This window comes from Scylla paramamosain, chromosome 33 (genome assembly GCF_035594125.1).
Source record: "Scylla paramamosain isolate STU-SP2022 chromosome 33, ASM3559412v1, whole genome shotgun sequence".
Lineage (NCBI taxonomy): Eukaryota > Metazoa > Arthropoda > Malacostraca > Decapoda > Portunidae > Scylla > Scylla paramamosain.
In genome coordinates this window covers 1237999-1252581 of record NC_087183.1, presented here as the reverse complement: position 1 = coordinate 1252581, position 14583 = coordinate 1237999, and the positions used below count along the sequence as shown (strand labels likewise).

Sequence of the window (14583 nt, the reverse complement as noted above, 5' to 3'; positions counted from 1 at the left end):
GTGACTTTACTGTATGTTTTACGCTTTGTATAATATAAGACATTGCTGCGAGTGGCCTTCGGTATTTATTTATCAGGATTTTCGCGTTTTATAAATGGCTGCTCATAATTCAAGAACTGGGTTTTACACACACACACACACACACACACACACGATTGAAATATGAATAAGGGCAGAATTGTAACGATGCACGATACATAAGCCTGTGTTTGAGGGGAACTAGTCTAGGCCGGCTGTGGAGGAAAGAATAGAGGAGGAGGAGGAGGAGGAGGGCACAGGGAGGCAATCTGACGATCCGAGAGAAATTCAAGTGGGAGGAGGTTTTCGGGCGGTGGAGCAGCAGGCGGCGGTGACGGTGGTGCCAAGATATGAGGGAGGAGACGCAGGCGATGTGTGGCACCGGTGCTCTTAATGTTACGCAGGTGTTCACTTGTGCCGCTCTGGTCTGCTGGTCTCATGGTAACGTATGAAATTGATATCTTGTTTCTATTGTCTTTTGGATAGTCAGCCGATTCTCCCTCGCGGAATGGAAAGTGTTTTGAATGGCAGGACACAAGAATGTATCTCAGCTGAAAAAAAACAAACATATGTATAGGTAAATAAGTATAAAAATAGTGATTGTTAAAAGAATGTAATTTAATGTTTTGAACTGAGATTTTTTTCATAAGTGCCGTTCCTTGAAATCTTGAAATTTTGCACTACTGCTTTTCCGAGTGTTGGTGCGCTGCTGATGACAGTATTGATGTTCAAGACGTGATTGTTGGCATTGTGCTTTGAAGTTTAAACCTCAACGACAGACCATTAGTTTGATCTGACAGCTGTCTCATGCTCTCCACTCTTGCCTCGGCGCTCCCAAGTTCACCAGGACGTAACTAGTTGTTTGTTGCATATTTTACCAGTCACTGGGTGTGCGTTACGAACATCTCTGTCTCGTGAAAGGAAAAGTTGAAATCTGAGCATCGAAAGCTTTCTCAATACCTCAGCTTTGAAGTTTTCATGTGTAGGTCGAAGGAAGGAGCGTCGCCAGAGTGCCTGACGATGGCAGTAAATCGAAGTTGGTTTCTTTAATCAGGAACCCATAATAACTATCTCCTCCACATCTGTTGGTGCAGGTTAGTGTTGAATTTGTGACTTATAAATGGCAAAATCTTACATTGTTTATGAAATCTTTCCCATTTATTACGAGAAATTTCAGACCGTTGATACCAATAGTTTTGTTTGGCGCGTGGCTGTGTAGAGGGTCTGGCAACACTGACGCCGCTTGCCTGTGTGGCTCGTGTAGCACCACTTTTACCGCCGAGACCTCGGACTGCAAACATTTCCTCTTAGCCTGTGAGCCGATTGGTGTGGGGTTATATATCTTTTAAACAATAGTTCAAGGTATTTCCTCGTGTTTGTTTCCTCTTTCATACTCAATAATGGATTCCCCAGGATATCGAAGATGTTTTACGTAAAGCCATGATAAATGTGGCATTCTCACATAATTATATTGCTGTAGCAAATTTAAAACGCGTACCTTTAGTTTCGTACACTTATTATTTAGCGTAACGTATCCTGACTGTATCATCATCAAAACGGCAGGATCTTTGTAACTTTAAACATACATTCTCGTATCACATTCTATAATCTACGTAGTTTCCTCCACACTTACCCCGAGCACCAAGGCGGGCCAGGAAACGTGCCACCCTCAGCCCTCCCAGACTATTCCCATCAACATTTTGTCTCCCATTGTGGTATAGGTGCTGCAAAGTTTGCCACATTTGTTTTTACCTCGAGCATCCTCGCGTGCCAGCAGCAGCAGGAGTTTGGTGTGGTGACCCGAGTGGTGTGCAATATTGTGGTCGCCTCAACAGGGATTTTGACCTTGTCCCGAGATGATATTGCTCTTATGGCTTCCGGGGCTTTTGTGTTAGGCGATAAATGTGTTGTGGTGACCTGAGACTTTGTTTATTCTTTTCCGATCAAATATCTCCTTTTTCAGTGTGTTCATCCCTGTTCACATTGGACACTGTTATTGGTATTTGTTTACGTGTGATGAAAGCTCATACTGACGCAGAGAAAAACGCCCCCCCCAAAAAAAAAAAAAATCCTAATAAACTTAAATTGTTCACCTCGGAATTTGTATTTTCATTTCCTTTCGAACAATGTTGATTTTGCATGATGGGTTTCCTCCATTAGCGACAATAGTTTATCATGTTTCCTTTTTAATACAGTGAAACTTTATCCACTTCAGTAACAATGATGGAGTGTATTACATCTGAAGACTGGCCAAAGCGTGTGATGTCTTTCTTTCTACATGCACTCAAACAACATTCCCTGGTCAAATATTCACCTACTGCAACATTCCCACTTCAAATATTCATCTACTTTACAGAGAGAGAGACGTGAGCTTCCCAGGCATCTGTAAAGAATTGGGTGCTTTTTGGTGTTTTATCCTCAGCCTCAGACTTGCGTTCTTGCTTTTAATATCGCAGCATCTTGAGTGTATGATTTTTATTACCGTTGCCCTGAGGAAGTAGACAGGAAAGTGTGGCGCTGTGAAATTGCTTAAAATTTTATCTTATTCATTATCTCCTTAAATCAGACACCTGGTGGGATGCCAACTGTACATTCGTTGCTTAATTTGCTCCACCTCTCTCTCTCTCTCTCTCTCTCTCTCTCTCTCTCTCTCTCTCTCTCTCTCTCTCTCTCTCTCTCTCTCTCTCTCTCTCTCTCTCTCTCTCTCTCTTGGAAAATAAAAGAAAGAAAAAAAGTAAAAGGTGTTCTGTAAATTCAGTTACGTTTAGTTAATATTTTTGCTTAGTTTGCTTGTTTAGTTTTGTTATTTATTCCCTTCCTGGCAAAAAAAAAACAAAGTGTGGAATAGCGAAAGTTACCTGTACAGACGGAAGGAAAAAGAATCTAAGTAATGGAATTTTAGGAGTGTAAGCCATTCACCAGAGGGATGTATTAAGTCGTGAATTCTGCTTTAAAGGAGGCAGGGAAAAGTTGCAAAGCGTCCTTAAAGATGAATGTGAACGAATGAGAATCACGCATTTCAGATATTTCCAATCGGCTTAAAAAAAAAAAAAAATCTTGAAAACCGATGAAACTGGAAAGGCTTAGAACCCGCAAGAGCAAAGACGTGTCATGATGGGATGTGCTGGTGGCGTTGCGTGGGTGGCTTGCTGCAAATGTCAGTGTGTTTAGCTTGGGGTGACAGGGACAGAGACAGGGACAGGGTAGGGACAGGGTAGAGGCAGGGGAGGCAACACCATGCGGACCGAAGTAGTGACGCAATGATTGTCTGTTCAGTTTCTAGTGTATCCTGTAGTTACGAACAGGCGAAAGGATCACTGAGCTAATCATTACAAAAAAAAAAAAAAAAAAAAAGAGGTAGTTAAGAAAAGTCAGAAATGAGTAAAAATGACGAGAGATAGAAGGAATTGAAGGAAAATGATGGAAAAGTGAAGATCGGTTTTGCGCTAGTTTCCTCGTCATGGCGGAGGATAGAGTGTGTGTTGAGTGAGGGCAGAGGGGCCACCGACTTTCCTTCATCCTTCAGCCCTGAGTGACGGGACGGATCCCTCGCCAGAGCCCCGGATTGTTAGGGTGTGGCCCTGACACTTAGGGTGGCCCTTCCTCCTCCTTCTCTTCTTCCTTTTCCTTCTCCTCCTCCTGCTGTTGCTTTTTCTCCTCTTCTTCATAATTTGCTTTATCCTTTTTCTTATCTTCCACTTTCTCCTCCTCCTTCTCCTTATCATTTTTCCTCTTCTCTCTTTTTCCTTTTATCTCCTTTCTCTTTTCTTCCTCCTCCTCCTCCTCCTCCTCCTCCTCCGCCTCCCGAAAACAACAAATCATTGGGTCTCTAATTGGTAATCTGGAAGAGAATAACTATATTATGCAATGTAAACGTAGTTCGTAATAAGCACGAGTGTATACGTAATGGATGGACTTCTCATTACCAACTGCATCACTCTGGTTCTCGTTGGGCAGAGGGGGTCGATGTGCTGTCGGGCCCGTGTTGTCTTAAAACCTAATCCAGAACTGACTCACTCATGCAAATGAACGTGAAGGGAAGATGTCGTGGGGTTTGACAGGAGATCCAGTTATGGTATTATTACATTGAAAGTTCACGTAAGGATATCAAAGAAAAGATTGAGCATTTATTTTGCCAATTATTTTAAGGTCCGGATCTGAAAAAAAAAAAAAAAACTTTCTCTCTAAACTACAGAATTCTAAATCATGAATGAGAAGTAGAGGAAGAATATTGGTGTACAAGGTTTGTATCATTCAATAAAGTGTGTGACTTTTTTTTTTTTTAATCTTTGTTTAGAAGTAAAATATTTTTAAAGCTTTTTCTTTCTTGTTCTTCTGTTTAAAAGTGAAATATGTTTAAAGCTTTTTCTTTCTTCTTCTTCTTCTTCTTCTTCTTCTTCTTCTTCTTCTTCTTCTTCTTCTTCTTCTTCTTCTTCTTCTTCTTCTCCTTCTTCTTCTCCTTCTTCTTCTTCTTCTTCTTCTTCAATGTGTTGAAGTGTTTTCTTTCGTTTCCAGGTAAGCAGCCTCCACTGGTGTTTGCACAGCGGGTAAGACACATCAGTAAGGGGGAAGAAGTGAAGGCTTTCATCCTTCTTAAAAGACGCTTGTGTTCCTCCTCCTCCCGGTGAGTAATGCCACAGTGAGTAGTTGCTAGTATTATTATTGTTATTATTATTATTATTTTTTATTATTATTATTATTATTATTATTATTTATTTATTTATTTTTTTTTTTATTATCATTATTATTATTATTATTATTATTATTATTATTATTATTATTATTATTATGATAAATTCTCTCCCTGATGATATATAGAAATTCATGTTTGAACTACGAATAATTTTAATTTAGTTTTGAGAAATGTTTGTAGCGTGTCAGAGAGAGAGAGAGAGAGACAGAGAGAGAGAGAGAGAGAGAGAGAGAGAGAGAGAGAGAGAGAGAGAGAGAGAGAGAGCGGTGGTCTTGTCTAGCTGTGACCTTTGTTGAGATGTCACACTTGGTAGATTATAATGGACTGTGATTACTACTTTGATCAGTTTTATCTTTCTACATAATGGCAGGACACACAGCTAATGCTCCTATGGCTTTGTTATTTGTTGAGCGCTAATCTGATTCACTGACTTGCTTACTGAACCCGTAATCTCCCGCTTTCTTGACGTAGATAAGTTGACAACATAAGGGCATATCATTGGTGAAAATCTCTCTCTCTCTCTCTCTCTCTCTCTCTCTCTCTCTCTCTCTCTCTCTCTCTCTCTCTCTCTCTCTCTCTCTCATAATTTAGAGGAAATCTTCCTTCACGTGAGGATGAAAGGAGAAATGAAATCCGTCACTTCCGTTCTGTCGTTTAACTTGAGCTCATAATTTAAATAAACGAAGAAATTTCCACAGAACACTGGTCACATTGTACGTGGTCTAAACTGCTCTGTCTTAGGTCTACACTCACTGCACCTTTTACACACCCCCGCCCGCCCTTGCCTGCTGCCGACTCCTGGTGGTTAGAATAGAATGAGCAGACGGTGAAACGAGGCAGTAAGAATAACAGTCCGTGGATAATTGTGTGAGGTGAGGCGTTGTTACACCCTGGGTCTAAGGAATACTGTGTTCAGCTGACCTTGGCCTCTCCTGCCGAGGGTCGTGTTCTTTACACATCGTGCACACAGAACGGTCTCAGCAGCAGCAGTGGCAAGCAATGGCGACACTGTTTCTCATGCCTGGAGGTGACATCTGGCAAATAAGCGAATGGAGATGGGAAACTATTTTGTGATTCAGTAACAACACACAGATGAGGAACTCCAGGGAAGGTGCGCACTGGAGAAACTGTTCTACATCACCCGAACGAAATTTGTGGTCTAACCTCGATAAGTCTTGATATTCTAGCTGCCAACATTGCTCTTCGTCCTGGTGCTGCTCTGACCCAGCTGTTCATCATTTATTCGAAGATTGACTATTACCAGAAAAAGTGAAATCCACGTGTCACCGTCACTTTGATGTTTCAAGACAAGTGTTCGTGTGCATTACATTTTACACACCATGTCCGCGGATCTCAGCTACAAGGCAAAGTTCAGACCTTCCCTATACTCGTAAGTGTTATCGCTGGCCAAGCAAGATGAAAGTAATATTGCCGGGAAGAAATAAGAAGGATCATGCTCATGAAGTAAATGGCGATAATTCTATAAAATAAGAAGGTAATCAAATATGCATTAGTCTGAAATTTCATGGCTCTCTGTATGCAACGAAAAAAAACTATTCTATTTTATTTCATGCATAGCTTCGGATCCTTTACTTTAAACAGGAAAAGAAAAAAAAAAAGAAACCGATAAAAGGAGAACTGTTTTCATTTTTTTTTCATATATATTTTTTACTTCGAATTCCAGTCAGGGGTGCGTGGGAGGTTAGAGGGTGGCAAGGGAGGTGGGTGGCGGGGGGAGGAGGTGACACAGTAGGCGTGGGTAATGGGATTGCCCGACTGTTTTTCGCTTCAAAAAATACCATCCTCTCATGCTGCAGAATTCCATGTCGCTGCACTCACGGCTGTAGGTCTAGCGAGTGACAGCTGTGTGTGTGTGTGTGTGTGTGTGTGTGTGTGTGTGTGTGTGTGTGTGTGTGTGTGTGTGTGTGTGTGTGAGTGAGTGAGTGAGTGAGTGAGTGTGTGTGTGTGTGTGTGTGTGTGTGTGTGTGTGTGTGTGTGTGTGTGTGCGTGTGTGTGTGTGTGTGTGTGTGTGTATTCGTCTTTCCTGTGATTACGACAAATGACATAAAACTTTATCTCTTTATTCATCCTTTGTCTCTTCCAGTTTGTCTCTTGGTATTCACTGAGATGATAGTCCTTATCTTTCTGTGACTCTGGATGCGTTATTTGTCCTCAGCTCCTCATCTTTTATCTTTACAGCCTGTCAGTTTGTTGCAGTATCTTCCTCGAGCGTGATAAGAAAACATTCACCTTTCTTTCATGTCAGTGGTACACACAATATTGCTGAATCGAGTTATTTTTTTATAAGCGACAAATACCAAGTGCCATAAAAAAAAGCTTAAAACCACCACATTTTTATCCCACGTTAATGTAAACGTTTTCTGAACACTCACTCTTGAATCTAACTCCCATTCAAATAAAAAACATCCAGCTCCTTACTGTTCTTGTCATGGCTCGTGAAGTTATCTTTATATATATATATATATATATATATATATATATATATATATATATATATATATATATATATATATATATATATATATATATATATATATATATATTTACGGTTTTAGTCTGTTTTTACGTCCAGTCCAGCTTGTGATTTTAAAGTTCTCCATCGAACATAGAGAACAGCCACTATTTCCTGCTATTTCTCGTGCTTTTAAGGTCTCTGTTATATTTCTCAAGTGCTGTGTTAATGGCAGCAGTAACGGGGGTAACATGGAGACGGTTTTTTCAGCACTCGATGTGTGAACGATGATGGGCTGCCTTTGGTGAGTCGTGAACCTGAGGCCAGCGAATATCACGTCACCTCGACTTGTATCCACCATTCTCTCTCTCTCTCTCTCTCTCTCTCTCTCTCTCTCTCTCTCTCTCTCTCTCTCTCTCTCTCTCTCTCTCAGTCAATCAATACCATTAGCAAGATATGATATTCAGTAGCATTGTTCACTATTATATGACAGTCAGAATATGAATAGTTATTAGAAATTATGTAGCATTTATTGCGTGTGCTTTCTTTCATTCCTCACTCCCTGTGTACGAGTACATGTTGGGGCTGTCGGGGTGCACGAACCGCCCGCCCCACTGTTGTGTTTGGAATTGTTGTGAAAACATGATGTAACGTTTGCTGACATCCAGTCTTAAATGGGATTTGGAATTAATGTAGCTGTTGTTAAGTTGAGCGTAGTCGACGGCGCGCATCAAAGTTGTCTTTTGTTATTCCCCACTCACTGTGAACATGGTCGGCCCAGCAAGGCGCAAAACCGGGCCTTCATTGTCTTTTTGAACTGTCGTGAAGGTACACCTCCCATCCAGTCTGGATGATAATTGATTTACGTAGTGCTGACTCTTGCTGACGACTCTGCTGTGCTGCTGGGGTTCCAGGTGCCGCGGCGGGGCCACTAAAAGTAAGTACACAATGCACGTATAGACAGCATTACTCTGATATTATTATTTTGTCGTCTGCTCCATCAGGATCAACATTTGCTGATAATTAAAGGTATATTTACAGTACAATAGTACCTTGGATTACATGTAACGATGTATACGAGCAGACTAGTATAAATATCGAGCAAAAATGTTTTAACCTACGAGCATAACTTTAAAAGCGAGCAAAAAAGAGCCGGTGGTTCTTCTCTACCGCGCGCGGTGTGCGTCGTCGCAGCCTTTCTTGTGACCTTCTTATGACTTTTGAGACTGTATGTGTGTGTGTGTGTGTATGTGTGTGTGTGTGTGTGTGTGTGTGTGTGTGTGTGTGTGTGTGTGTGTTATGGCCTCACCGTCTTTTACCTACCAAACATCAATGCGTCTCTCATTTTTTTTTTCTTATCTTTTTGCTCCGCCGTCATCCTTCACCGCCCGCTGTTTTATGTCCGCATGTTATTCCTTGAAATCATCGACTGAATCCGATAAACTTCTCACCCTTCGTCTCCCTCACTGCAGGAACTTTATCTTCTCCATTCCCACAATTTAAGGCAACTTGCTCATGCTTCCTGCATTTGTCATGGTCATTTCTTTAACCTTCGCAATATTTTCTGTTTATCCATTTATTCTTGACTTGACGACCGCACCATAGTTGATATTATAGGGTAGAACATGTCTTAGTTATTATAAGGTTTCTTAAAACTTCATTCATATATGTTGAGAGAAATTTCATGTTTATCAATAATATACAAGTCCCTCCATTGATTATACAAATATATTTTTTTTCCTCAGGAACAAAATTTCCAGATAACTTTTTCCATGCACTCTCATTTTTCCGCTTGCCACTTTGCTTACCCTCCCAGTTATCTTTTTTACTCGTCCGTCTCCAGAATACAAATTTGCTTAGCACTGGATTTCTTTTTCCAATACAGTTTTCACCTTTACTCCTTACCCGCTCCTTTCTCAAGTTCTTTACAGTTGAGTTTAACAATTTGTTTCATATTTTACTATTATCTTAAATATTTATTCATGTGCTCATCTACTCAGACCTTTTGGCAGATCATTTACATAAACCCTAAACATAATTATGCTTCAGACTTGTGTATGATTAACTTTCGCCCCATGGGACTCTAAATGAATTTCCCAACATTCACCTCCCATTTGAATAAGTATTCGTGTTCACCTTGAACTTTCCGTTTCCATAGAAGTCTCCACAATTTCATCACATTTCCTATAAAACCATTCCGTTAAGTTTTTCCTCAAAGTTCAGGTCAATAAGAAACTTACTCGTGCTTCTCATGAGTTGCATCAAACGTTGTGCTCCTGAATTTCAACACGATAGTAAATGCATTTCTATCCTCCACTAATCCGATTAGTCTTCCTGCTATTCCCTGATTTTTTCAACAGACAGCGATGCCATTATTCGCTAACTTTCCCTGTGACTCAAAAATGCTTACAAACTCCACCAGTAATGCAGGATGCTCTCTCTGTCCCCTTCATAGATATTAACTTTATTAGCTCTTATCAGGAACTATCTCGGATTTCCATCAAGTGTCGCATATTGAATGAAACCACCGCCGTCCTTCGTCATCTTAATAGACACTCAGCAACTCACTCTGCTCATGTGGACTTTTCTCAGCCAGCTCCTCCATAACTTCCAACATCTCATTTTCATTAACTTGTAACTCCCCTGGTTTGAGTGGGTGTCGCTTTTCACTCGCTCGCCGCAAATATCGCATCACGTCTGCCACCAGTCCTTCATTTCCTTGCATATTGTCTCCACTCCCATTCACGCTATACTACATATCAAGATCATTACTATGGACTATTTTTTTTTTTTTTTTCCTTGTACTCTCATTTTCATGCATATGTTTTCGTGTGGGGATTTTGTGTGCCTCGCTGCAGCCGATGAAATATTATTTTCGTTATGTTAATATTTGTCACAATTTTTACATTCTCATATCTTGACTTCTTGTGCACTTTCAAAAGTGTTTGATTAAATATTCTGTGTGTGTGTGTGTGTGTGTGTGTGTGTGTGTGTGTGTGTGTTGCATGAAGGAGTGCTTGAACGTAATTTTCGCAGCTGACAATATAAATGGTTTTCCCGCTAGGCTTTATTTCGATGCAGGAGACAAGGAGAAACGAAACAGGGCCTCGATAAAGCGTTTTGAAGTCGCGTGTTGCATCTGTCGAGGCGAGACTTGAAGGGACGGAGTGAGAAGAGCAGAGGCGTCATCCATAAGGTAGAATTGTATATATGAAGGAAAACAGTGTCATGGAGCGAGGTCGTGAGCCAGGAGGCCGTTCAGATATATTGTTTCTTTCGTCCCCTGTATTGTTGCGAGGGTCGAGGGCTGCGGTGGCTGGCCTGGTCGATAGGGACATGGCACGTACGTCTTGTTTATCCTTTAAAGTATAGTGCCTTGCATGTGAATGGAGAGCTGTCTGGGAAAACTGAACTTAATGGCGTGCCCTGGCCAAGCGAGATGGAGGGACGGGGAAAGGGAGAGTTAATGTAGCGTCTCTCTCTCACTCCTGTCTTTCCGTCTTGCACCTCTGACAGTTGGTAGTGGCATAGAGGAAAGGAAACACCTGCAAACACTTGCACAGCTTGAGTGGGATGGGTTCTCATGATGACAGATGCTTCAATATACTCGAGCAGCTTGTTTTGGTTGTGGGTGGAGGGGTGAAAGTGACGCCTACATCTTGCCCTGCGCCTTTGTCTGCACCGCCAGGAACAGGTGGTCTGTCGCGCCACCCAGGCTCCTCAGCTTCCATTAACACTCCCTCACTCACTCGGCTATAAATCGAAGCTTTCATTTCAGGAGGCTCGAGTGTCAAGGGCTTCATTGCATTCATCTGGTGTCTTGAACGTGTGTGTGTGTGTGTGTGTGTGTGTGTGTGTGTGTGTGTGTGGTTGAATGGATGGTCAGCACAGTTTTCGCGGTTAAACTCAGCCACTTAAAAGGGTAATTAGAAATGCATGAGGCACATAACTTTTCCTTTTATCTCCGCCGTGTCGGTATTTTGTCTTGGCCGCGACGGAAACAAGTGTTCTTGAGGTTGCGGTGTCCTTATTCTCCTCCCGGCGAGACGTGAATTTTTCTCGAAGCGGTGGAAATGACTTAGTTCTGAAGATTCTCAGTCGGCGCCACATTAGCAACTTTGCATCAACATTTTTTTTTTTTTAAGCGTCTCTGCTTCTGCCTCTCGCTGATTAACGAATCTTCAGAAACGAAACCTCTTATCTTATCCTTTATTACACAATTATCTATATTATTTTTCCCTTACACGATAAATAATAGAAACGCAAAATCCTCTTTTTAAACCGGGGAATTTCTATTTTAAGCGCGCGAGCGCTGGCGCTCGTGGTAATCTGGGAATTTATTCTTCCATATTTAATATTGGTCCTGCCCAGCCTCGCCTCTCATTACCAAGGTCTAAAAATGATGACTGTGGCGGCTGGTGATTATGGAACTTGGAAGGGGCGGTGGCAGGGTGTGGGAGTCAAGGGGGGGGCTTCCTTCATTAAGGCGACCAAGATTATGAGTCCGATTTAAATACTGGCAGCGACTTGCGGTGTTCTTGGTGACGCTTCTGCCGGCGGCGGTGGACGTGGAATTCAGCCCACACGGGATTCAGCCCATGGAATTCAGCCCACGCGGGATTCAGCCCACGGAATTCAGCCCACGCGGGGTTCAGTCCACACGGGATTCAGCCCAAGGAATTCAGCCCACGCGGGATTCAGCCCACACGGGATTCCGCCCACACGGAATTCAGCCCACGGAATTCAGCCCACACGGAATTCAGCCCACATGGGATTCAGCCCACGCGGGATTCAGCCCACGCGGGATTCAGCCCACGCGGGATTCAGCCCACGCGGGATGCAGCCCACAGGATTCAGCCCACACGGGATTCAGCCCACACGGGATTCAGCCCTCGGAATTGCGAATGTGAACACACCCTCTCTCTCATCACGTATATATGCACTCGAACGAAAACACACACATAATCTTCTCTAGCTTAGGGGAGAGTGTGCGTGTGAATGTGAACACACACACACACACACACACACACACTCTCTCTCTCTCTCTCTCTCACACACGTTGTAGGAGTTTTAGTTTCTTGTGAGAGCTGGCAACTGCGAGCCAGGCTCAAGGACACAGCCAGTGGGGGAGTCACCGAGTCAATCAGACGCCCGTCAGGTCACTGTACGCCTGCGGCTATTACACTCACATCCAGCCACTCTGTGTTTCTGTTATACCCAACACACGTTTATATGCAGACTCGAGCGAAAAAACACATATAATCTTCTCTAGCTTAGGAGAGTGCGTGCGTGTGAATGTGAACACTCTCTCTCTCTCTCGCATATATACAGACTCGAACGGAAACACACACATTTCTTCTCCAGCTTAGGCGAGTGTGTGTGCGTGCGAATGTAAACACGCACACACACACACACACACACACACACACACACACACACACACACTCTCTCTCTCTCACTCTCTCACACACACACATTAATATGCAGACTCCTACAAAAACACAATCTCTAACTTAGGTGAGTGCGTGCGTGTGAATGTGAACTCTCTCTCTCTCTCTCTCTCTCTCTCTCTCTCTCTCGTATATACATGCAGACTCGAGCGAAAACACACACATCTTCTCTATTTTACCAGTTTAGTGAGAGATAGATAACGAATAAAATGATCCCTCTGTAGCGTACAATAGTAGACTGGAACAGGACACGTTCGCACCGTGTACAGCGCCTCGCAAGTCTCTGTTCTGAACACAGCTCTTGCATTGTCATCAGTGCCATTTGCTGCTCTGCTCTGCCCACGTACGCACTCGCCTAAGCTAGATAAAATGGCATACTTGACGGAAAGAGGAAACCAAGTGAAGAGGGTTGGGGGCTTTGAGTATGTCCTGAGGAAAGACCGAATGGGAAAGAACGGAGAACTCACCTGGAGATGCAGAGAAAATGTGAAATTCAAGTGTCCAGCCAGTATAAGAACCTTACAGGGGATAGTTCTTGATGGTCAAGGAAACCCTAATTATTCACACCCTGGGGATCCTCTAACTGGAGAAGTCAGGCAAGTGCAGTCACACATCAGGTCTGCTGCGACAGCTGGGCAAGATTCCACCAGGTCAATTTTGGCAGAAAACATGACTGGCTTGTCACAAGATGTTCTCCAAAGGCTACCCAAAAGATCAACCCTGGAAGACAGCGTGAGGGCCAAAAGGCGTGCAACCAACCCTGTTGAACCAAACCCTCAATCCTTGAATTTTGCCATACCTGCCAGGTTCACAGATATTGTCCTGCATGACAGTGGTTCTCAAGATCCCAGCAGGATCCTGATTTTGGGAGACATGAACTTACTTCATGTCTTAGAGAATGCTGAGGTGTGGCTTGGTGATGGAACCTTCGCAGTTGTTCCCAGTATCTATTTCCAGCTGTACACCATACATGCCAAAGTAGGTAATAAGTTCCCACCTTGTGTGTACTTTCTTCTACCAAACAAAATGCAGGTCACCTATGTGCAAATGCTGGAAGCTCTTGCAAATATAATTCCAGATGCAAACCCCCAGACAATTCTGACGGACTTCGAGAATGCTGCACAGAATGCTTTCCGCCAGGTACACCCCAATGCAGACATCAAGGGTTGTCTTTTTCATCTTGGGCAGTCAGTCCAACGAAAGGTCGCAGAACTTGGCTTGAAAGTGGACTACGAGAGTAACGTAGAATTCAACATGTCTGTGAAATCCTTGGTTGCTCTCTCTTTTGTGCCTGAGGAAGATATACTGGTCATCTTCAACACCTTAGCTGACAGCTTTCCTCCTCTGGATAGGGTAGAAGAGTTAATTGCCTACTTTGAGCTGACTTATATTCAGGGGAGGGACAGGGGCCAGGGAAGAGACAGGGGACCACCCAGGTACCCATCAGTTGTCTGGAACCATTTTTCAGCTCCAAGGAATAACATTCCACGAACCACAAATGCTGTTGAGGGCTACCACAATGGATTGAACAGTCTGTTCCTTTCCCAGCATCCTTCCATCTGGAAGTTAATGGATGGTTTGAAAAAGGATATTAGTCTTCACTTGAAAACACTAGCAGACAACGAGGTGGCAAACAACCCTCCACCAAGAAACAAATACATTGTTCTATCAGAGAGGCTGGCTGCAAGGGTGGACTGCTACAATGATGTAAATGACAAGTTGCATTACTTTCGATCAGTGGCACATATCTTTAGCAACTAAAATCAAATACAAATAAAAAATGATTAAAATCATATAAAAAAAACTTCCCACTAGGGGAAAAATAAGTGATTAGTTTAAAGCACAAGCTCCATAAAAATAATAATAAAAAATCGAAGCCTCACAGAAAACATCTAATATTTACAAACTGAATTTCCAAAGAAAAAAATTAATTGGAAAAACAAAAAGTA

General features: G+C 42.6%; 1 protein-coding gene across 5 annotated transcripts in view; it reads left to right on the top strand.

The window, feature by feature from the left end:
- The window catches only part of LOC135089521 (antifreeze protein Maxi-like), a 175091-nt gene that overhangs the window by 24434 nt on the left and 136074 nt on the right, over nt 1-14583 (top strand). The gene's annotated exons all lie outside the window — the stretch shown is intronic.